Source organism: Lissotriton helveticus, chromosome 9 (genome assembly GCF_964261635.1).
Source record: "Lissotriton helveticus chromosome 9, aLisHel1.1, whole genome shotgun sequence".
NCBI lineage: Eukaryota > Metazoa > Chordata > Amphibia > Caudata > Salamandridae > Lissotriton > Lissotriton helveticus.
In genome coordinates, this window is record NC_136070.1 from 819,171,399 (window position 1) to 819,197,030 (window position 25,632).

Below are 25,632 nucleotides of genomic sequence, written 5' to 3' on the forward strand. Positions count from 1 at the left end.
CCATACTCTGGGGGTGAGTACTACTCCTTTTTTTATTTATACACATATTGCACATAATGCGACACCCAGTGGCCATGGCTAACAGTGCTTCAAATTACGGAAAGCCAGTGTCTATTAAACACGGCGCCTTGATAATATTTTTTTTAAAACGATTCGTCCGCAGTCATGTTGATCATGGCATTTAAATATTGTTGTAAAGGAATATTGAAGACCTGGTTTGTGAATGGGCCTCATTATCTATGCAGGTTCCCCTCGCTCCATTCAAGCCTCTCTCCCTCCTCTGCTCTTTTCTACAGACCCCGTGGGGAGGAGGAAGTGCTCTCTTCATGACCACAAACTTTAACGCCCTCGCAATCTCCTACTTTGGCACCATTGGTGCACCGATTTTATATAATTGTCTGTGCGCGTATATGCCTTTGTTTTTAAAATAAATTAAACACTGCTCTTAGTCCCAAATCAGACACTCTATCACTGACGCTTTGGGATCTTACGGGATTATTGCCCCAGCTACCATGTCAGGGAGGGAACGAGAGAAGCACCGGGAAGCCAGCAGCTAGCCCCCTCCTCTTCTCTGTGATGGATGCAGCTAATTGCACTCAACTCCTTCTCAGCAGAGGCTGCGAGCATCTCCCCTCCCCCTCTCCGTGCATTTTTTGTGAATGGGCCTCATTATCTATGCAGGTTCCCCTCGCTCCATTCAAGCCTCTCTCCCTCCTCTGCTCTTTTCTACAGACCCCGTGGGGAGGAGGAAGTGCTCTCTTCATGACCACAAACTTTAACGCCCTCGCAACCTCACCCTCACTCACCCTCACCCTCACTCACCCTCACCCTCACTCACCCTCACCCTCACTCACCCTCACTCACCCTCACCCTCACTCACCCTCACCCTCACTCACCCTCACTCACCCTCACCCTCACTCACCCTCACCCTCACCCTCACTCACCCTCACTCACCCTCACCCACTCTCACCCTCACTCACCCTCACTCTCACTCACCCTCACTCACCCTCACTCACCCTCACTCACCCTCACTCTCACTCACCCTCAACCCCTCACTCACCCTCACTCACCCTCAACCCCTCAACATCAACCCCTCACCCTCACTCACCCTCACCCTCACTCACCCTCACCCTCACTCACCCTCACTCACCCTCATCCTCACTCACCCTCACCCTCACCCTCACTCACCCTCACTCACCCTCACCCTCACTCACCCTCACTCACCCTCACCCTCACTCACCCTCACCCTCACTCACCCTCACCCACTCTCACCCTCACTCACTCACTCACCCTCACTCACCCTCACCCTCACTCACCCTCACTCACCCTCACTCACCCTCACTCACCCTCACTCACCCTCACTCACCCTCACTCACCCTCACTCACCCTCACTCACCCTCACTCACCCTCACCCTCACTCACCCTCACCCACTCTCACCCTCACTCTCACTCACCCTCACTCACCCTCACTCTCACTCACCCTCAACCCCTCACTCAACCTCACTCACCCTCACCCACCCTCACCCACCCTCACCCTCACTCACCCTCAACCCCTCACCCTCACACAGTGCAATAGGTCTCGGAGCATTTGAGTTACAGCTTTTAGAAATGTTTATGGCTTTTTTTTTTTAATTCTTTACCATTGGCTACAGGAAACAAAAATGCTAAAGATTTACAAAAAAAACCATAAACAATTCTAAAAGCACTAACTCTAATGCTGCGAGACCTATTGCATTTCCAATGCTTGTTTAATTTGCTTTATAGTGGTAGGCGAGCCAACAATTTAATAGGGGAGAGCCGAGCCAAGGATAGAGCCGAGCCAAAGGTATGCTCGGCTCTTAGACCCCGTGCAGGAGCCGAGCGCTGACAATCTTTGCTCTGTAAATCATGCAACAAACATCACATAAAATGGTATAAAGTATCTTCAGAATTTAAAAAAGTGTATTTCTTTCACACGTGAAAGTTTTGACATTAATACGAAGTACTTTTTGAAAGCAATGGATTTTAAACATAAACCATGAGTGAACTAAGAGGCAAGACAGTTGTCATGTAAACCCTGTACTTGGCCCTGATTATTATAGACCGATAGTGTAGTCTATTAAAGCAAGCACTAATGGCTTTGTAAAACTGGTATTCTGAACTCAAATATTTGAAAGTGCTTTCATATGCAATAACGAAAAAAAGAGTTTGTGAAATGCAATTTAAGCGGGAAAGCTGTGATTTCTTAATGTTTTCTGGTTTCAATTTGTACAAATCGGTCACTAACTTGGTATCTATTAGTCTGTCCTTATGTATGTGTTTTGTCCTTAACTCTTTGTGCGTTTTTCTGCAATTTTTATATAGGGCGAACTTGACCGTGAAGGTATTAGGGCACTTTACATGAGCATTAGTTACATTACACAAGACCACATCATTTCTTTTTATACGCACAAAGAGAATAAGTGATTTGCTCAGAATCATAGGATGTTAAGCTGACGCAGACACCACAACCTGGTTACCCAGTTCCAAAGTTGGAACATCACATCATGGGTACAGTGAGGGTGACAGATGGAAGCCACATGACAGCTCAGCTCAATATGGGCTTGAGGTTCTAATAAGGCCTCGAGCTGAGCCAGAGCCAAGCTTCAGGGTTGAGCCGGGCTCAAGCCCTCAGTGGCTAGCCCACCTGTACTTGTTGATAACACCAGTCATCTGGGCCTTCTTTTCTCACCTGGATCCTTCCCCTCCCCAATGTTCTTAAATATTTCGGCTCCCTGATTAACTCAATCACCCAGTCCAGTTTTTTCATTTAATTCTGATACTTTTATTCCTGCCTATATTCGCTTATGAATTAAAAGCGACAGGTATTTGCATGCAATGGAAAAAAATTGGGATTAATAAGTTATTAACGCATGGACCTAGGAAGCTTTGATACCCCTTACCCTCTTTCTTACCCACTTGCACCTCCGTGACCGGATCCATTGACTATTGGTGAAAGTTAGAAAATGGTGTGGTGGCGTGTTTTTCATCCTTGAAATTGTTTTAATAAATGGTGCAAAACAGTGCATTTCCCAGCCTTTCTACAAGAATTCTCAAAATATCTGAGAACTTTACTGCAACACAAAAGTTATGAGTTCTGCTAGTAGTCAACTGGAATGGCAAAAATCACCCCAATTACTTTCCTTCATGCAAAGACATCACTCTGACTCATGGGAAAGTTTAGATTACCCTGACCTAAAGGCTCTTGCAGAATGGTAATTACACAGCAAGAAAAAAGTGTCTTCTTTTTATATATCTCTAGATAGATATTACAGCAATTGTATGTTTAAGTTTAGAATGCTTTATTAAACATTATATAAGTCAAGCAATGAGACAAAAAGTACAAACATTTCACTCCAGGCAAGAAATTGTTTCTGGAATGTAAATATTTTCTGAAGGGGCTGAATTTGAAAATACTTTTACGTTTAATTACCCACTGAAGTGTTGTATTTATAGTGTGAGAAGTTATGTCTGGGACCAGCTCTGAGTGCGACTAACTGACGGAGATGAAGAGAAAGACAGTCTATTTTTACCGAAGAGCATGTCTCGCTTTGGCATAGAGAGAGAAAAATCAAGCATTGGCTAGGCTGATGGGTCTCGCCTAGGTCAACTCTATTAGCTTTGGTGGAGTGGAGAGGCATTGTATGGCAACTAGGCTTGAACTTCGAGGGGGGCTAGTACTAAACATTGTTGGTGGGGCGATCATTTCACACACTGGGGTTCCACACAGCATTTGAATACACGTTTGGAAGGCCAATAGGTCTGGCTTGAACGTGCTAATGCATATGTCCATGCCTTTTCTTTCCTGCAGTGGCACATTAAATCCTGATCTTTTGTCTTTGCCAATGCATTCACCTGAGACAACAAGCACAGCTGGAGTTTAGTGTCCACCAGACCTGCGAGCATCGGATGCCTGCAAGATGGTTGGTACCAAGCGAGTCCTGTGCATGTCAGAAAAGAAAGCACTGAAGACTTACTGGAATAATTTATTTTCTGATTGAAAATAGTATGAACTGCATAATGATAGCATGCTTCCAGGGAACAAGAAGATTTTGGCGTGTGAATCTTCCAATGTGCCCAATAAAGTGCTCCCACAGACACTCAGAAGTAGAGTTTGCGTTTGAAAAATAAACCAGGATAAAGAAAATTGTGGGACCTTCTATATTACTGTCACAAATTGAGGTGGGCTCACCAACTGCTCTAAAGGAGGTGGTATCCACAGAGAATAATAAGCTAGGTGCCTGTTCACAATGTAAAAGCTTGCATGTGTAGCTTTTTCAATAACATGAACTTAGTCCGAGAGCAATAGAGCGTTGCCCCTTTTGGGCGTTGATGAAAAATGATGCAAGATTGTATTCGTCAAGTGGTAGCTTCTAGCTTTTTGTTACTTACATTAGTATATCACACATTGACATTTTAGGCACATCATGATTAAATGATTTCCCAGAACTGCACAATTTTCAGTCCGTGCCAAACTGGGTTCAAATCAAGATTCTCAGAGCGATAGCTTAGCCACTAGACCACATCTCCTCCCTTAGTTGATGTGCTAGAACTTAATTTTTACAAAAAACTTTCAGTTTCACCACTCCGTGTGAAAGCTCATGTTCTTTTAACACATCTTAAGAATCAAAAGAAGGAGGGAGAAGTTAAAGTTCCACTCAACTTCCCTTAAATGAATATGTAAAATCAAAAGGAGTGGAATAGTTGTGTTGAGACAGGAGGGCAACACAAAGGACACACCTTTGCCCAGACCTATGAAGACCTTCAAAAACAGAAACTAAGGACTGGACAAAGAGCCCCATATGACGAAAAAAGAAGAAAAAAACTTCAGTAGTTAGAAGGAAAGTGCCTAATTTAATATGATTAAATTTGACTTTCTGAAGGGATCCTATAAAACAACCTTTCGGTCCTGACGAAAGTCATCAACCCCTAGGGTGCAAAGTTGGCTGAAACATGTTGATCTGGTTGTTCCAGAGATAGATGTGAGAGACACCTAATACCTCTCTTTCCACGTCTCACATTTTTTTTTTTTAACAACTCTTTTTATTGACAAATCGCATAGAAGACACAGCACTCCGTACCCCGGAGGAGCTGCAGCAAGGACAGTACAGCATAGTCCGCGATTCATTTAACATTATAATACTTGCCCTCCAACCCCCTGCCCCCTTCCCCCCCTCCTTGGCCCACCCCCTCCCCTGCCCCCCCTGCGCAGCGTCTCTCCGTTTCTGCAAATAATTGTTTATATATAAAATTTATATATAAAACAGTGTGTATAACATCGCCCCCATGTTCCCATCACATCTGCCCCTCTGCGTCTCTTAGCGGTGCTGGAGGTTACAGCCATAGACCCCTGTAGTCCGCCCACCTTTTCCATATTTTATAGTGTTTCCTGGGGCAGCCTCTGGCTTGAAATACTGGCCGCTCCAATCCCATGCAGAAATCAAGGCCTTTTTTCCATACAGCCACTTTGGGAGCTCTGGCGTCCTTCCATGCCTGAGCCACATCCCTCTTTGCCACTGTAAGGCCCAGTAGGAGTAGGTGTCTCTTGTGTATGTTACCACCTACCCCCTCGAAAACAAGAAGTAGTCCTAATTTTGGGGTGCGAGGGAGGTCCCATCCCAACACCTCCGATAGACAGTTCCACACCCCGGTCCAAAAGCTTACCAGGCCATCACAGCCCCACACTGTATGTAGGAAATCACCCACTTCGTGGCTACATCTCAGACACGTGGAGATTCAATCAGGCCTGCTCTCCACAATCTCTCCCTTGTATAGTAAGCCCTATGTAGGTACTTAAACTGTATTAAGCGCAGGCGCATGGCAATAGCCGCTCCTCTGGGGGACTCAAGGGCTTCTCGCCAATCCTCTTCCTCCAGCTCTCCCACATCTCTCACCCAGCGATCCCGTAGTATCTGCAGATTGGAAGAGCAGTGCGTGACCAGTGTCTGATATATGCGGGATATTTTCTTTTCCCCCAGGTCCCCCATGAACACCTTTGCCTCTAGTGGGCTGAATTCGGGCAAGGAGTCTAGTCCCTCCAGTGCGGGTGCAAGGGCATGCCGAAACTGTAGATATCTAAAGAACGTCTCACATTTTTTAATCATACCACTACCTTTGATCTTTTTAATAAAATGTGTCCTTTTTAAAGGTAGGAGGTATTTTTTAAACTTTTTTCCTCACATGGTGGATCCCATATGGTCTCCGATTCAAGAGACAATCCTCCCTGGTGGTGGAAAAGACCCTATGATGTAATGATCAGTGGCTAAGTACGCCAACGGGAGACTTGGCTTAGGTGGAACAACACTGTTGAGGGTCTCACAACAATTTTGATGTTTTAACATAGCCATAAGGCTGAATTCCTCATGTTGTCTTGTGAGTGGACTGAATGCAAATGATTTGATATTTGTTTTATACATAGGTAGCATCTAAAATAGTTGTCCTTGTTTAGGGTTGAGGTTTATCTATCAGCAATTACACAATGTTTTAAGGTAAGTACATACAAAGCATGCCTAATGTGTAACTGTGTAATCTGGTCCAATATTACCATTGAGGGGTTCTGGTGATACCTACGGCTTTGTAGTTTGTAAATGTCACCAGAAGTCTGAGATAGGAACCTATTTTTATATTACAAACTGTGTTATTCCAAGTGCAGCTAACAATGAGCATGGACTGGAATTAAAACTCTGAGGTTTTGTTTACTTGTCACAAATACATTCTTGATAAAACAGTAAACAGTGACTAGGTCATTGGATTTTTTGCTCTGTGTCTGCAGAGTTTACAGCATAATTATGGAATTACTACATTTGCCAATACTATCCAAAATATGCAGATTTCACCAACATTGTTGTTTCCAGCTACAAAGGATGAAATTATTGCTGGACAGAGTCCCACATAAATTACTCCAGCTTCTAACATAAGTGTTCTTACCCATCTAGAGATAGTGGCTTTAAATATTGCTTTATATGTTTTCACAAAGGATATTACCAATTGATTCTCACCAACTGGTCCAACATCAGACTATTTTTTTTTTCTCATAGGTTTTTTGAGACCGCTTACAACACACCGTTTTTTACAACCAATATAAAGTTTGTCTTAGCATTATTGTTGTGGTGGTGTTTATACATCTGTAGTATGGACCTGGACTGTAGTCAAACCCAGATGGAGAGCAGGGAGAGGTTCCTGGCGAGGGGGTATCCGGAAGGTGTAGTTCAGACAGCAATTGAGAAGGCGAACAGGTTACAGCGCTCAGCGACACTAATGCCCAAAACACCTAAAGTAAATCCAAATAATGAATCGACAGCAGAACCAACCAGACTAGTGTTAAAATGTAACCGTCAACATAAAACCCTCCACAAAATTGTCAATAAAAACTGGCCATTGGTACTTAATGACCCAGTATTAGGAGGTGTTTGACAGCAACTCCAAGCATTTCCTACAGGAAAGCGCGCTCTATGAGCAATGATTTGGTAAAGAGCAGCCCCGAGGTGACAGTGACAAAAAATTGGCTCAGCAGCAGGACAGGCTTTTACAAGTGTGCGACTTGCAAAGCCTGCAAACGGGGAGTGAATAGAAAAACATACACCACTCCCTTCAAACCTAGACCTGTTGCAATTACCAAGGTCCTAAACTGCAAAACAGAGTTTGCAGTATATGTACTGGAGTGCCCGTGTGGCCTGCGCTATGTGGGGAGCACTAAGCTGCAGGTCCACAAATGTGTACTCCAGCACATGAGGGCAATCACTAACAAGGATGACACTTATACGGTGGCAAGACATTTCCAGGAACACCACAACAGCAACATACAACATTTGAAAAACTTTGCTGTGGATACCGTCTTGCCCCTTAGAAGGGGTGGCAATCGTGAGTACCTCCTTAGAAAACTGGAAACCAAATACATCTTGGAGCTCAATTGTAAAACACCACATGTCTCAACATCAGTGAGGATTTTTTCACCTGTCTTTATACTATACTGTTCCCACACCCAGTACCTTTTAGCTGGCATCAGTCGCGAATCTATTGAATTTAAATGTAAAGAAAATGTATTTTTCTTCTGGTTTTATGTTTTGGATTTACAGCTGTAATTCAAAAATGGTTAGAGCTCGATTTTTATTATGCACTATCACTTAGCACTTTTAAATGTTGCACATGATTATTGGCCCACTTGGGCAGGATCTTTCTTGAACCTATGAGATAGTATTGTCATAGCCAGTGTACAATCCAGCTTTTCAGGTAGAAATGGAGTCAGCATGATCAGATGTACCATTGGGTCATCTATGTGGTTCTATGACAGATTCTTTAGTAGGATAGATATTGTCCGCTAATTAACAAGAAGATCAAGTATATATTGATGTATGATTCATTTTATAACAATTTTATACTGAGACATTTTTAGACTGTCTATAATAACAAAACCTGAACTTATTTAAAAATGTATTTATTTAGGTTGCCATGCTGATTTTAAATATTTTACACATTTTAAATACTTTAAATATTTTGAATAATTTCAATATTTACGATTACATGAATATTTATTGCGGATTTTTGCACTTATGTATTATTATATACAGGCTGAACAGCATTGGGTTCATTATACAAGCTCATTGTGTAACTTCTATGACTATTATGCACTTTCCACGTATGCTAATTGCGCTGTTACTTTAAAATTAAAAAAATGCTTCTGAAACGCGTCATGTGATCAAGGCCTCGGAGGAGGCTGAAACGAGTTATGGCGGTGGTGCGGGCGTCCTCTGAATAAACACGTTATCTGCACCATACCTGGGTCTGCCTTCTTGTCTTTGGATGCTGTTGACATGAAGAGTTGCGGATATATATATATATATATATAATATATATATATATATATATATATATATATATATATATATATATATATATATATATAGATATATATATATATATATTCACGGAAAAAAACATAGGTTTTAGGCACGTTCTAGTTAGGAATTAGCATTTAAAAAACCTTAGAAATCCACTCAAAAAAATGGGTTTCAGGGACGTTATAGTTAGTTGAATATTTGACTTATATCAAACCAGAGAAATTCGCCTGTTCCAGTTAGTTGAGCTAACTATAACTTGCGCGCCCACAATGCACTGCTGATTATGTCACATATTACATCATTAATGACATGGTCAGTGACATCACTGATGACATCCCTGATGACCTCTCAAATGACATCTCAAATGACATCACTCATGACATCATCCACGTGACAAACCGATGCACATACTGATGCTCTAATGTAAACTTTGGTACACCCATTCTAAAATGCTGACTACTATTTTTGAAACCATACACAGAAGAATGCCATATACTACATAGCACTCACTATTTCTTAGGTCTACACACACATCCAGTCACTTATACCTGTAGTTACTCCTCAATACAGGAATATAATGTGCACTCATACATCTATACATACTGTCACACTCCGCCACTGATCCATGGAGTTACACACCTAGTCAGTCACGCAAAGAATCAATTACATACCCATTTAGTCATGTATACAGTTATACACACCAACTTCGTTATTTTTAGACCTACCACATCACTTAATTATACAGATACTAACACATATTTACTGTCTTATACAATCACTGATAGAAGCAGACACTTATTTATACACCTACTCTTAAAATAACTTACTCTCATGTATAGTCATTAATATACTCCAACACTCACGTCTACTGCCTTAAAACATATGTAGTTGCTCACAGATATACCACTGAGACATTTATTCACTCACCAACACCCCCATAGACACACTAACTGACCCATACAGCCCTTTGCTGATGCACTTTTTAATCCATACAACCACTGAATCACCCACTCAGACACCAGACAACCGCGTGGGTTGCTGTTGCCAAGGCTTGTTGCTCTCCAATCCAGGCACCGACCCCCCAGCACTCAACATCCTTCGTGGGACAGCTCGCCTGTGGACTTTGGTCGTCTTCGACTTCTCCTGGTCCCTGTGGCTGTAGAGTCAAGCTTCACCTCTTCGCACCTGAGGCACCCGACATCGGTGGGCATTCGTCTACTGAGCCCCAGGTCACTGGCAAGTGACCCAGACTCTGTCTCCTCTGCTTTCAGGTTCTTCTTGGCTCCGATCCAGGTTTGGATCACACCGGACACTTTCCTCCTTCACGGCAGCAGCACTTTGCAGCATCACACCATTGAAAACGGCGAAGATTCCCGACACCATTTGACACCTATCCACCCGGCTTCCCTGGGTTAGGTAACACGAGTACTCTGGTGCTCACATGAGTGCTCGTCTTAGAACCTTCTAAGTTTAAAACGGTTTGCTCAAAGTCCTCTCCTAAGTGTCCTTAATCTTTAAAATTCCTACTGCAACTTTCCCATAGGATTGTACGGAGCTCGCGGCTGTGTTCTCACACTGCACGTGTCCCCCTGTGGGTTCCCCTGTCACTACCTTGAGTGGTTCCTTGGGGTTCCAGCGATTCTACGTGCTCTAGGCACTGTGTCTAGTCAAGTCGGGGTTGTTATCCCACTTTCTTAATATATGGTTTGCCCCCGCGTGGGCCCTACCCCCCCGGAGCCCAACCCCCCTGGAGCCCACTATGTATTGTCCTATTTACTTTTTTCTATTGCTTTAATATTGTGTGCCTTGCTCTCTAATCTCATAAAGAGGTCAGTAGATCGTGTTTAGTTACAAATAATTATATATTTTATATATACCTTGTGTGGTTCTCCTTTCATTTGGTCATTCAAGAGGTTATAATCTGGTTAACCAAGCTGCTTTACATTCCTTCGAGACTTAGCCTGAAGGCTGCTCTCCATAGCTACCACTAGGATAGCTTTCAATAAAAGTTACCTTTTAACCAAATCATCAATAAAGGTTGTTTGGACTGGTACAAGGTGCCCACTATAACTAGGGAACAGCATACACCAGGCTAACTTCTCACATGAACTATCTCTGAGCACCAAGTTTGAGCTTTAAAACAGGTAGACTCTGAAAGAGGGGAGTAGGTTGGACCGTGTCTCTCAACTCCGCCCGACTAATGCGGTCGACCGAATGTAATATTCGTTTTTACATCAACATCGCGGTATGTCTCAGCCGACCACTTAAGTGATTATGGATACCGCCTCAGCGGCTGAGTAAGCATTTTGCTTTAGCTCCCGCTACCTCCCCATACAGCTTCATTAATTGGCTCCTGGAGGTCCCTGGCAATTATTGCACAGATCCGCTTTCGGGTCTGGATTCCTTTCTGTGACCCTCCATGAGCCACTCCTACCAAATTTCTGGTTTCAATTCAATTACCGGCTTCGTCCGGGTCACCCAATTCAACATGCTCACATTCTGGTCCTCATGATGATCTCAATTCCTTGAGATCAAAACGCCGTCTACCTTTTTGTACAACAAAAAACTCCTTTAATATTTAAATTCATCGTCAGGAAATTCTGTTTATGTTGTCAATGGGATGTATATTTTAAATGTCACCTTCACTCGTCACATCACACTTTTTTCACTTTTTGGTGAGCACATGAACTATATTTCCAAAAAGATTTGATATATTATTTATGAAATACATATTTTACTCTCAGTGCCCATCTGTGTCCCTCCGTACATTTAGAATCTGTCTATTATTGCTTCTCCTGGCATTTATTCAATACTATATTCCATAAACTGTAAGCTAAGTGATTAACTCTTTCTTAATTCAACAGCTCTCTCTGCTTTAGGACCTCTTTTGTCCTTATATGAACTATTGTTACCTCACAATACTATTGACTACCCCAGGTTCAAATATTGGGGCTCCCTTGTTTTGTAATACATTGGATCTGGAGCAGGCACTCTTTTCCATTTGATTCAAGGTTTTCAAACCACCAACGGCCACTTGCAGAGACAGTAAGGATGATCATGAGGTAGAACACACTAGGACAGAGCAGTCTGAGTAATACCATGCTGCTATGGCACTTAGCTTTGGTGAGGGAAGTGCCAGGTGTTGTCTATCCACAGTGTCATTCTGATATGCCTCTTCAGTATATTATATATCTGTCCACCAAACAAAAACGGGCAAGGGGGACCCAGGACCTTCTGGGAGGTGGACTGTGAGATGTCTGAGGGACGTTGTTCAACTATGACAGTCTAATACAGGCACAATCCATTTTATTTAACCGACATACTGCACCTGCCTCGGGCACCACAGTATATCTGCTAAAATGGGATTGCCAGGGCACACATCAGTGCTTCACTGAAGCCAATGAAAAGCCACAAAGTGCAGCTAGGACAGGATCCCTAGTACTACCCCAGCTTCTTATGAGCTTGTGCTTCCAGACCGATCAACAGGACCACTGGAAATATGGGATTGCAAGGCTGCTGCGTTTTTCTGCATAATTATAGTTTTGCTGCATTCGACACATAATCAATCCATCATCTACTGCATAATCTCCAGATTTTATTATAAAAAAAAGAAATATCATTAAAAACGCAGAGACCTGTTGCTGCATAAAGGAATGCCATTTGCAAAGCTTGACTGGCCACCTTTCTGCTGCTTATTGCTATATTTAGTTGTTAAATTGGTACAATTGAGGTGCAACCATTTCCCCAGAAAGTCTTAAGTGTAAAAATGACAAAATAATGAAATGATACTATCACATGTGCCACATTACGCTGCATAATTTGCCTTTTCTTGCCTCATAATTTAGTCTACCCTGCCGCATAATTTGGGCCTCACCTGACACATAATTTCAGTGGCTCTGCCTATCAAGACACTGGGAGAGGTATTGAGGTGGGTATTCCCCTTTACAATCCTGCCCTTGCTGCTCCATTGGCTCCTCGTTGGGAATCCTGGTTTGCTGGTTGCTATGGCCGGCACTAGATTCTTGCATTGCTGCTGCCATAGAGGCTCTGAGTTGCCAGCTAAGTAAGCCAGGTAAGTAAAACAAAATTGTTATTTCTCTATTCATTTGTGTATGTGTTTGTGAGGGATTGAGAATGAATGGGATTGAGTGAAAGAGTGTGTGTTTGAGAGTGTCAATGAGAGGGAAAGTGAGAATCAAGAGTTTGGGAGTGTCCATGAATAATTGAAAGTTAGCACGAGGGAGTGAGTAAAGGAGTATGAGCGTGTTAGAACATGTTATTGAGTGGAGGTTGTGAGAGAGAGTGGAAGCACATTGTGGGTGTAGCTATCAATGGTGCAGTAGGTGCAGTTGCACTAGGACCCAGAGTTAGTGAGAGTGGGCAGGTGTGTTACTAAGTGACTATGAGACTCAGTGAGTATGAGTACGTTTGTGTGTGAGTAACAGTGGGTGGAAGTAAGAATGTTCAAGTGAGCAAATGTGAATTAGGGTGAGTGAGGGGAAAGAGACCAAAGTTCAGACTATCAGACCTTTCACAAAATGCAGCGCAGCAGCCAAAATTGCTGCGTTGCATGTGAGGGAGACAGGCCCGGTTCTAGCGGGTGGGCCGGGTGGGCCAGGCCCACCCAAACATGAGCCTGGCCCACCCAAACAGGAGCCTTGGCCCTCAGCAGTGAGGGCTGGAAGGCAGGCGCCCAACACGCAGGTCGTGTGTATCAGCCCGGGCCGAGACAGTTTTCCCGGGCGCACGCACACAGACAGTTTTAGAGATTATCGCAGCCCCACACCTGAGTACTTCACAGGTCTTTAAAGACCATTAACATGTTAACGAGGCTTTGTTTACTTTTTTCACCCCTTCATCTCGGCATGGCGAAAGATGACAAATCCTTTCTTTGACACTGGCAACCTTTGGTAACCTTTGCCTACTGTCCTGCTGCGTTGATATTTCTTTTTCTATGCAGCTCAGGCGAAAAGAAGTTTGTTTATTCTTAGTCACCTTTCCTAACCCCTGCAGTGGCTTATCACATAAGGCTGTGACGCAAAGTTTGACTAATGGAGTAGGTTAGAGAATGTGTTACTACATTTTTTTCTTTTTAAAATCTGCACAGGCCCAGCAGGACACATACTTCGTGTGAGCTTCATTTAAACAGTTTTTATCCTTATCATGGCCGATGCAGGACAGCAATAAGACCATCCAAAATGCCCAGATAACGCTGGTGATTAATGATCCTTCTGGAGAGCAATCATTTGTTTGTTAGTAGTTTTTAAATGCAGATGAACTGTATTGTATCTGGATAGCTCAGTGGGTTACTGCCTTTGTCACAGAGATCCTTGTGTTACTTGGAGTTCAGAAGTTACAATCGTATCATAAGACAGTGACCTATGAACTGTCATCTAAGAGCTGCCTATAAACATGAATGGTATAGTTAGAACTTCGCTTTTTTTGTTTTGTGATATAGTTAGAACTTCTCCAGTCTTTCATTATTCTGTTGTTGCTAAATGAGTATGTTTGGACAGATATACATTTTTATCAGTAAAGCCGACCCCCATGGAATAGTCTTTAAATCCTAAGGTTGTGTTTCCCTATACCAAACCCTTTTAAAATATACTGCCCACCAGTATGGATGACATGTGATTCTTACACCTTGTAATCCTCATTGGCTTATGTGACATTCCCTATAGACTGATTTACATACTTGTATGATTCATTGTCTCTGTATAATGTGTGTGTGATGTAAAGTACTGACACATACTACATTGATATGAGTAGCGCTATACAACAAATGAAATGCATATGAGAGAGGGGCTACGTAAAGATGAGGGGCACTGTTGGAGGGTTGCAGTGAGGGAATCCGAGGAGGAGTTAGTGGGAGGGGCTAAGGAGCGATGAGGGGCACTGGTGGAGGATGACAGTGAGGGAATCCGAGGAAGAGGTCATGGGGTGGAGGGGGAGCTAGGGAGAGATGAGGGGCACTGGTGTAGGGTGGTAGTGAAGGAGTCTGAGGAGGAGGTCTTGAGTGGGAGGTGATACAGAGAGATAAGGGGTACTGGTCTCCAAGGAGGAGGTCATGAGGGGCAGGGGCTATGGGGATATGAGGGGCACTTGTGGCGTGAGGCAGTGAGGAAATCTGAGGAGGTCAATAGGGGGGGTCATCGAGGGATGAGGGGCACTGTTGGAAGGTGGTAGTAAAGGTATTTACGGAGAAAGAGGTTATTGGTGTGGCACCAAAAAAGACTTTCGCATCAGCGATAAAGCTGGCCCTGTCATGGCCTTTCTGTTTTTGTTTATTTAATTAGCAGTCGGGTCATAAGGGCTACCGTGGAACATACTTTAAAGTGCGTGCTAATTACATTTACTGCTATATTCAATGTTTTTAGTTTGAAGGTGATTTTTCTAATGTTTTTACCGGGCAAAATGAAAGTGGAGCCCGATGGTGCCTGATATGGGGCTGGGGCCCAAGGTCAGCTGTGACATAAGGTGCACTGGAGAGGAGTAGTGGATATTCAAGCCTGTAAGGGAGTGTGTTGCAGAGTCTGGGGTCAGGTGGAGGTAGTAATGAAGAGGGATTCTCCCTGAAGGCTCGCACAGAGGGAGCCCGATAAGTGTCATTTGCCTGATACCCCACCTCAGAAACCTCCTCTTCCCATCAAAGGAACATTACAAGGAAAAATCACTTTTTGAGAGTAATAACATTTAGAAAGAGATTTGGAAAAAAGTGCGTTTTACTGGGCCTTGCAAGAGTAAGAAGAGATAAATGAGGGCCCTGAAGCAGGCCTGCCCAGAAATATATGCGACAAATTGAGTCCCAGTGGCCCACCCAAATGCACCCTTGGCCCACCCAAATAAAAATTCCTGGAGCCGGGCCTGAAGGGAGAGAGGAGAAAAGCACCATATCCACAATAGACATGGCACTATCCTGCTCTCTCTCCCTAGCGCTAGCACACAATTATGCTGCTGATCGGCACGGACACACCTTCATGCCATAGTGCGAAGGTGTTTGCACGAGTCTATAACATCAATGGATTCAAGTTAGCCTGGCTGATGAGGGGTGATACCTCAAAACCGGTCCCAGGAATCTTGTTTCTGGTCCAGGGAGGTCCTGGCTTGGTGGTTTAGGCTTTTGGGCTGGACTGTTCCCATGGGGAGCAGGGTCAAGACTGATCTGCATATAACTGGGGTGACGTGGCGAGCAAAATAACAATGGATTATACCCAGACTGTGACTGGGGGTGATTGTTTGAAAAGTTTTAACACTCCATCCATCATTTTAGTTTGTGACGTTAAATTGTTTGCGAGTCTAGCATAGGTTTTGTACTGGAAGAGTGCCCTTCCAATACAAAATACTATGCTCTGACTAACTTTAAAACCTTTCCTACTTTGGATTTGTGCTCTTCAGTGCAGTACTTAAGCAAAGTGTGAAAAAGGTAGGAGAAATAAAAGCATTTCTCTTTTTTTAACATCGGCTTTCAAGTGGCTTTTATTTTTTGATGCAAAACACTGTCTGCTATTGTTAGTAGAAAAGGTTTTACGTTAAACAAAACATGGGCGATAGCATGGGAATTCACAGATGCTGCCCATGGAAGGGCCCCTTTGACCTCAAGTAACACAAAGCAGCGCTTTGCACTGCTTTGCCTTACTTTCAGGCAATTTTCCAGTGCAAAACAGGTTTTTGAAAAAAATAAAGGGTTAAACTCCTGGGCAGTATTGCGTCTCACGGCTTTCAAAGATCACTAGCAGCCACTGACTCCAAATCTAACTGACTAGATGTGACCTAAAAGTCTGAGCTGCCAATTTAGGAACTTAGGTACAAGGTCGGAATCCCAGCGTCAGCTCAACATCCTTTGGTCCTGGGCAAATTACTTAATCTCTCCATGCCTAAAAATTATCTGATTTTGTGTAATGTAATCTGGTGCTCATATAAAGCACCCTGATGCCTTTGGTCTGGGTTTGCTCTATGTAAAACTGCACAAATAAACAAGCATTTGCAATGCAATAGGTCTCGCATTTGTCAGATTCAGAGCTATTGCCATTATCTACGTGTTTTGGTTTGGAGTGCAGTGAATGTATGAAGAGACACAGCTGCAGCACTGCCTATAGGATGTAGAGTGAGGAATTACCCCTCGGAACAGAGAAGCAGCTGCAGCACTGTCTAGAGGACTAAGAATGAGGAAGGCATGCGAGTCTCCTACTACTCAGCCTAGTCATGACCCTCTGCATATTTTGTTATTGCACAATAGAAGAACACACAGTACCTCTCTTTGTCTCAGATTTCCACTTCCCTTTTTAATAAACAGACACATGATACGGATTTAGCATTTAAAGTCGGGGGACCCTCAATACACGGCATGCCAATGCTTTTTCATCAGCAAATTTCATCATTTCAGATTGACAAATTGTGATACAAGTCCCGTTTTCCTTACAATAGGTGTAATAAGCTCAGCCCCCCAGCTGAGGTATCTTCAAGTTTTGGACACCATTACACTATCTATATTCTCTTCCATTTCTCCTTCCTTACTGCCAGCATAGAGATAACCATGTTGCATATCAGCACATATTGGGAAACTTAATGTTTGGATTTGTTTTGGAATACCCAGAGTCTCCTTCTCAACCCACATTCTTGTTTTCTCTGTCCTTTCACTTAATATAGGATGAGATGACTCCTTGAGCACCACACCAGGTTAGAAGAGGCAACACGCCCAACGACAGCAGGTAAGCCATGCCTCCCTTTTTTTTTAAATGCATGCTTTGTTGTTCTGAAGAAATATGATGACGATGCTACACTTAGTAGTGAGTGGGCACCTAGCAAATATTCAAGGGCTGTCACTAGTTATGTGAAACCACGTAATCTCTAGACCCTTTCAGTGGGTTTTGGCAAATTAATACTTATTTATGACCTAGTAGTCTAAAGTTTAATTGCATGGTGCACTCAATGAAGATATTGTAAATACTGTCTTTCAGTTAAGTTTGCTAGTGGATCTCCAATTACGTGGACTGCCACAAAGACTGCTGGTTTTGTATCGCCCTGTGTTTTACATTTATAATTTTTCCTTTAAACAAGCACTTTAACATACAGAAGCTTCAATAATAGGTCCTGAAGAAAGCCGCTACACCTCGGTTGAGGGTATTAGGCTGAAACATGTCGACCTACCATTGATACTTCACCTAGAGGCAGGTTGAATTACTTCTAGTTTCGTTTTTAATCCTGGCCCAGAGATGCACTAATAAAGTCATTTGCGGACCCTGGAGCTAGTTTTGGATATATTTTTCATTTATTTTTGCTCTGCTTTCCTCACAACACTTCAGCTCATCTGAGATAATTAGTACACCTCCTCTTAAAACATCCCTGAGCTCCTCCCTCTCAGAGAAAGTGTTGTTGCCCACACCGTGACTAGGTTTTCACGGTGTGAGGAGGTTATCGCTTCATCAAGAATGCAATTTTTGGATGGCTGAGGGAATCCATCCTTAAAAAGGGACACTCCATCAGTACTAGGTCTTTCTCCTCTTTTGTTTTCTATTTATTGTAGACCCGGGGATTCCTTTTATTCGTGGTCAATATTGTCAAATTGGGGTAGTTAAGCCCTTCAGGTCATAAAATCTCTCCTGGCCCTCTTTGTGTTGAAGAACCTCTTCAGATGCCACCACAATCCTGGTTGTATCAACATAGGATTCAACCATAAAGCTCACACAGTCTTCAGGGAGGTTTAGAGAGGAGGTGGTAGAAGGGTTCCATTGTGTTGTCTTGTAATAGGAAGACAACACAACACAAGAGGAAGGAAGGAAAGGTGTGAAGGAACAACTAATAGACCAAGCAAAGAGATGGAGGAAAAAAAAGAGGTAGCAAGAGTGGTGTGTGGAGGCGACAGGAGGCTGCCAACGCGGGCTGCAGTGTTGCTATTGCTAGAATCTGCTCAGAGATTTTGTTAGAACTTAACTCCCCTGGTAACCCCAAAAGGAATCGCTGCCCTTGATAAGTACCCTGATGTGGACGCAGGAGACCTACTGCAATAAATACACGAGCTCGTAATCCTCATTTAGTGCTTTATCACTCACTGTGGACTACTCTGCACTGTAGACCTGCATAGCGCAAGATACTGCAAAAGTCCATTTGAAAAGACACAGCAGACATATGGGTCCTAGACTAGTGTGTCTTTTCTAACCTGATGCAAGCAGTCCTAAGAAGTCAAATGTAGAAGTAGTGGGTGGGAGGGAGAGAGGAGATGTATGTGGCACTATGACCAGAGCTGCCATTTTCGGACCTGGGATCCAGGTTCAAGTCTCTGAGTTGGATCAACATCCTGTGATTCTAGGCAGATCACGTAACCTCCCTGTGCCTAAAAAACTGAATGCGAATTTGCGTGATGTAATAGGTGCCCATGTAAAGGGCTCCAATACTTTCAAGTTGGTTCGATTTGAGTGATAATAAAAATGCAATATTACGAAGAAATAGAACCTCAAACACAGCACGAGTAGCAGATGGGCACTAATTAAACTGGCTCACAGAGCCAAATAGGAGTAAGCAAAGAAGAGTGACAATTATGCCAATTAATGGTATGCAATAGGTGGGCTGATAGACCTTTATTGTAAACAATATACCACCCTGTGGGCAGCGCATGTGCTGTTGGCAGGCAAGACCTAAAAAGGTTGGAGGGGAGGGAGAAAGAAGAGAGTGCGATCAGAAGATTACCAGTTCTGAAGGTGACGAGCTGATGCATTTTACACCAACTAAAAGTGTATGGGGTGCAGAAGTGCCATACCATGACATTCTGCCTTGTTCATGCTTTTGTTCCAAGGACACTGCCCTCTTCTTTCAACTAAAGCCTCGTTCCAGGTATTTAAATAAGTTCACACCCTTCTACTCGGCACCTCAGTGTTTACACAACTTCAGTACAGACCGTAAATCAATCCCTAGTTATCCAGTGTACATGGCATGCAGGCCCACTGCCCAGTCATGGATTTAGCTAGTGACCATTCTGGGCCAACATTTACTTCAGCTTAATTTAGGATTTCAAAATACAGGCAAAGCTTGGCAGGTGGATGTTTTATTTCATCTTATGAATTTCTGAACTCAATGGCGCCGCAGTCGTGGTACTTGGGCACTAGACCAGATGCTGCAGAATTTAACCTATTTACCACATTGCTATAGCGAGGAACTCGTCAAGTGCAGCATTTTACAGTGCAAAAGATAAGGCACAACACATAATTTACAAAGATAATTCGATTGTATGAATTAAACAAGCAATGGCAAAGCCAAACGGTCTGGCACTGGCTGCCAGGATTTTCGCTGTGCTAGTGCTTTAGTTTTACTTGGTCAGGTTATGTTTTTGCAAACCTTTTTTGTTGGGGATCCTCTAGGCCCTCATGCCCTTCTCAATCTAAAAAAAAAAGACGGGGCTGAAAGCAAAAAATATTTTTGGGTCTCAAAAAGCGCGCTTTGCAATAGTAGTCCCTGGCGCTCAAAGGTACTACATTATGTGTAGATGTGCTTCTTGTGAAACTTGCGAATGTTGTTTCTCACTGTGAAGTTAGCCAATGGCTAAAGTGGACTGACTCACTGCCCCATGCTCAAGGGTGTAGTGAGTAGAAGAAAATGTGAATGAACAATAACAGGCTAATGGATAATGAGGCTCTGTGTAAGCCCATGTAAGCTAATATATTATACATACAATTTTAGTAAAATCAAAAGGTCTTGGACAAGTACAAAAAGGTAACCTGTGATACAAAAAGTAGAGAAACATGAGAGAGCCCAAGCTGCTTAGACAAGCTATCAATTATGGCCAAAATAGGTAGAGTTGGAGCTTTTCAAAAGGAAATGGTTAAAAGGTACAAATTCTCACGGCAGTGCTCATGAAATGTAGATTGTAAACCAGCTTTCTAGGCCCGAAGGGTAAATCGGTTGGCAGCTGTTTTGCTTCTAGTTGAAAGCAGTCCACATTAGTGACAGTCTGTGAGAAAGTCAAACATATTTACGAGGATGTGAGGCTTTATAAGAACAAGCATTTTGTCGGTGAGATTCTCGCCAATCTGGTCGTAAATAACTCACGGATTGTGGTTTTAGGTGATTTTAATTATTGGCCCGGTGACCCCTCGGAGGACCCTCATTCCAAGGAGTTCTCTGATCTGCTCACTCAGCTTAATCTAACGCAACTGGTCCATATACCGACTCATAAACTCAGTCATACTTTGGACCAAATTTAGTCAGCCAATTTAGATACTTCTTTACTTTCGGCCCTCCCCTGCCTGTGGTCTGATCATTATTTGGTTTCATTTTCTTTGTTACTTTATCCCACGATTACAACTCCCTTACCTACCAACATTAAGGTTAGAAATTGGGGTCGAGTCAACATCAATTCTCTCTGCTCATTGCTTTCCACCACTAGTCCATCTAATGTCGACTATTCAGACTCCTCCCTGCACGACCAGGCCTTAGCCATTAATTCCTGGCTTACCTCATCTTGCAATGACTTTGTCCCCTGGAAGTCAATTCGGCTTAAACGCTCTCATGACACTCAAATATGGTTTTCCTCCTCTTTACAAGCTAAGAAACTTCAGCTCAGACAGGCAGAACGTAAGTGGCGTCGGCTCTATGATCCTCTGGATAAAATTGTTTATTCTTCAACTTTGAGGGAATATAAACATGATATTCTTACTGCTAAAACTCAATATTTTTCAGCTATGATTCTATCCTCCTCTAATAAGCCTAAGGAAATCTTTTCCACTTTGACTAGCCTCTCTAAACTTGATCGAGTCACTGCTAAACCTCTCCCTTCTCAAGATCTCTGTGACTCTCTCCATGATTATTTCTTTACTAAAATCTCCACTATCAAACGTCATATTTCCTCTCCCTCGCCCTCTTTTGATCCTCCCTTACCCTCTCCCAGCATACATTCTTTCACTGGCTTTCCACCCATCTTGACCGAGAATTTTCTCAGTTTGGTGGGTTCTACGAAATCTGGCTCCCCCACTGATAGTTGCCCTTCACATATTCTCCGTGAGATTTTCTCGGCCTGCCCCGACCCTCCCCTTGCCCTTCTCAATAAATCTTTGGCTATGGGCATTGTCCCTAATCTTTTTAAATCAGCAAAGATTGTTCCTGTTTTGAAAAAGGTAGGCACCGATCCGACTATTCCATCTAATTTCCGACCCATTTCCCTGCTCCCCTTTCTAGGCAAAGTTCTAGAGAGATATGTCACTCATTGCCTTAGCTCTTTTATTGAAGCCTCTGATTATTTTGATCCTTACCAAGCTGGCTTCCGTCCTACTCACTCGACAGAATCAGTCATCCTTTCAGTTTTGGATGAGCTTAGAGTTAGTGCCGATCATGGATCTACTCAGGCCCTTGTACTTCTTGATTTGTCGGCTGCCTTTGACATGGTCGACCATCTTATTTTGGTCGACCGTGTCCAGCTTGCTGGCATCTCAGAGGTGGCTTTGTGTTGGAATTCCTCTTTTCTGGAAAACCGTCATCAGGTGGTTTAACTTTCCTCCTTCTCTTCTACCCCTCGGGCGGTAACCTGTGGTGTTCCTCAAGGTTCTGCCCTTTCTCCCCTTCTCTTTAATCTTTATATTTTTCCTCTTATTTTTGCTTTACGTCAACGGAAGGTCACAGTGTTTAATTACGCTGATGACCTTCAACTTATTTTTACGTTTTCTGCTTCTCCTGATTCTATTTCCCATTTTCAGAACACTATGATTTTTATTCAGGACTGGATGAGCTCTAACCACCTTAAATTAAATCCCGATAAGACGGAATTGGTCCTATTCGGAGGCTCATCCAATCCCTGGTCTTCTAATTTTTGGCCCCCCTCTCTTGACCCTGCTCCCTCTCCCGTGAAATCCGTGAAGAGTCTGGGCATAAAAATCAGTGACAACCTTTCTATGCACACTCAGATTAGCATGGTCGTCTCATCCTGTTTTCTGAGTCTCCGTACCATTCGAAGGGTTGCCCGGTTCTTTACCATTGATGCTCTTAAATTCATTCTCCTTGCTCTTGTAATCTCTTGGGTTGATTATGCTAATTCCCTCTATATCGGTATCCCTGCCTATGAACTACGCCGATTACAGCTCATTCAGAATCAGGCTGCTAGACTGATTTATAGTCGGTCTAGATACCATCATGCTCTTCCACTTTTGAAGCAACTGCACTGGTTACCGTCACCCATCGATGTTTATTTAAATTATGGTGTCTCATTTTTAAATCACTTGCGGGTTTAGCGCCTCTTTTTGTAGCATCTAGGCTTAGAACCTACATCCCTTCCTGAAACTTACGTTCCTCCTCCAAGAACCTTTTTGGTTGTCCCTCGGTTTGTCAGGAAAAATTATGGGGGGCTGAGCTTTTCTTTCCAGGCCCCTCGATTTTGGAACTCTCTTTCTGACTATCGCAGGTCTTCCCATTCTTACTTGGAGTTTCGTAAAGATCTGAAGACCTGGCTTTTTACTAAAGCTTTTGAGGTCTAATTGCCGCTCTGTTCTGCTGCCTGTCTGATTAGCGCCATGAAACGTTCCTGGTGTACGAGCGCTTTATAAATTCCCCCAACTTCAACTTCATTTACAATGCAATGGTCTTGGCATTGTTAAAGTTAGAGCTATTGGCATTGCTCATGACATTATTTTTATTTATGTTTTTGTTTTTAGAACATATAAATAAATGGCATTGTCATTTACAATGCCAATAGCTTAATCTCTCGCAAATGCTAGACCTATTGCATTCGCACCCACACACAGAGCCACACACACAAAGCCACCCACACACACACACATACAGAGCCACCCACACAGAGCCACCCACACAGAGCCACCCACACAGAGCCACCCACACAAAGCCACCCACACAGAGCCACCCACACAGAGCCACCCACACAGAGTCACTCAGACAGAGCCACACACAGACAGAGCCACACACAGACAGAGCCACACACACACAGAGCCACACACACAGACAGAGCCACACACCGAGACAGAGCCACACACCGAGACAGAGCCACACACCGAGACAGAGCCACAAACACAGACAGAGCCACAAACACAGACAGAGCCACACACACAGACAGAGCCACACACACAGTCAGAGCCACACACACAGACAGAGCCACACACACACAGAGCCACACACACACACACACCGAGCCACACACACACACACACACAGAGCCACACACACACAGAGCCACACACACACAGAGCCACACACACACACAGAGCCCCACACACACAGCCCCACACAGACACACAGAGCCCCACACACGGAGCCCCACACACGGAGCCCCACACACGGAGCCCCACACACGGAGCCCCACACACGGAGCCCCACACACGGAGCCCCACACACGGAGCCCCACACACGGAGCTCCACACACGGAACCCCACACACGGAGCCCCGTACCCAGCAGCGCTTGTTTGTCCTCTCCACCAGTATTGCAAATTAAGTCCGTAATGTCGCGCAAGCTTCAGCAGAGGCGGCCAGTGTGCAGAGACAGGAAGCCTGTCACACCTTAACCGCTGTGAGGTGCGCGCTGCTGATGCCTCCAATACACAGATTTAGTCGGATTATATTTCAAGGTGCTGTAGTGTGGTGCCGTGTGATATCCCATGCATGCCTGCTGCAGCAACACCTTACTTGTAACGCTGTCTCTGTATTGTAGTCCCACTCTCAGTCCGACATGCAAGCCACACAGGGCGCCGCCATCTTAGCAAGTATGAAGTTGTTCCCAGAGTCAGCCTCCAACTTGTTTTTTGGAGCGTTCGTTCCTATTTCTCACATCGCTAATGCTCCTTTCACGTTCCGGACACTCCCCGATTTACATTTCTGGTGATGTTGGTAATTATTTACCTGCTCGTCACTGGAAGTCGCCGTATCCAGATTTGTCCGCCATTTCGTATAGAGGCCCACCGAGTCTCACCTTCGTAACTCACCAGCTCTCTGCAGTGTCGTTTAGGTAGTCATTACACAGCCCGTACAGTCCGTTATTCCCTACATATGGTGAGTTCCCTAACATGCGTGTGCCTCCAAGGCCTGGTCTGTACCCCGGTGGGTGATCCCCAATAACTCACCGCCAAGGGCAGGCTGCTCAGATGCCGAGATCTTCGCCAATGTGCTTGCTAGTGTGCCCGCACGGCATGTGAGCTGCAGACGCCGGTCTCAGGCCGTCTCTATTGCACGCAACACGGGGCCCCTAACTCAGTTCACGGGCGCCCTCTTGAAGTCAGGGAACCGTCAGCTAGTCTTCTAGGGCAGTCCGATCTCTCACTATCCCCCAAACATGGGCCAGGGCGACTCACCGGGTCTTTCTCTGTTCGCACGGTGCCCCCTGCAAGGCTGCTGCCCAGTCTACTTCATGCCGCAGCCCGGTGCACTGATCCTTTATCTCCCGGGCAGGCGGCCATGTCTTGCAGGCTTCCCAAGTTCCGAGGGAGGTTGCGGAGTGCTGCGTCTTCTCTTCGTTGCGGGTGACCCAGCAGGTAGGGATTCGCTGCCGCGCAGGGCCCGGTCCCGCAGTATCAGCTGCATCGATAAGCGTCGTTAGAGCCAGGTGCCGCTGCCGATCAAAAAATGGCGGCCATCACTGCGAGCAGGTCCGGGATGAAAATGCCTCTAAGATCTATTCACAAAAACACAAAAGATCTAAATGTAAAAGAGTTCCCCTGACACCGCCTTTTACAATTAAATAGTTGCAGCATGATTATGGATGCAATCATGGACTGCATGGATTTCCCTAGATTGTACATACGAACAGACGTACCAGGAGTGAAATTGCACAGTAGTAGAAAAGTTACCGGCTCAG

At 44.1% G+C, this 25,632-nt stretch overlaps 1 protein-coding gene across 4 annotated transcripts in view; it reads left to right on the forward strand.

Moving 5' to 3' along the window:
- HIF3A (hypoxia inducible factor 3 subunit alpha) overlaps positions 1-25,632 on the forward strand; it is a 297,956-nt gene that overhangs the window by 134,631 nt on the left and 137,693 nt on the right. For all 4 annotated transcript variants that reach the window (XM_078660976.1, XM_078660984.1, XM_078660978.1 and 1 more), the window contains exon 2: positions 17,502-17,563. The gene's annotated coding sequence lies outside the window, so the exon portion shown is untranslated. The remainder of the gene's footprint in view (positions 1-17,501; positions 17,564-25,632) is intronic.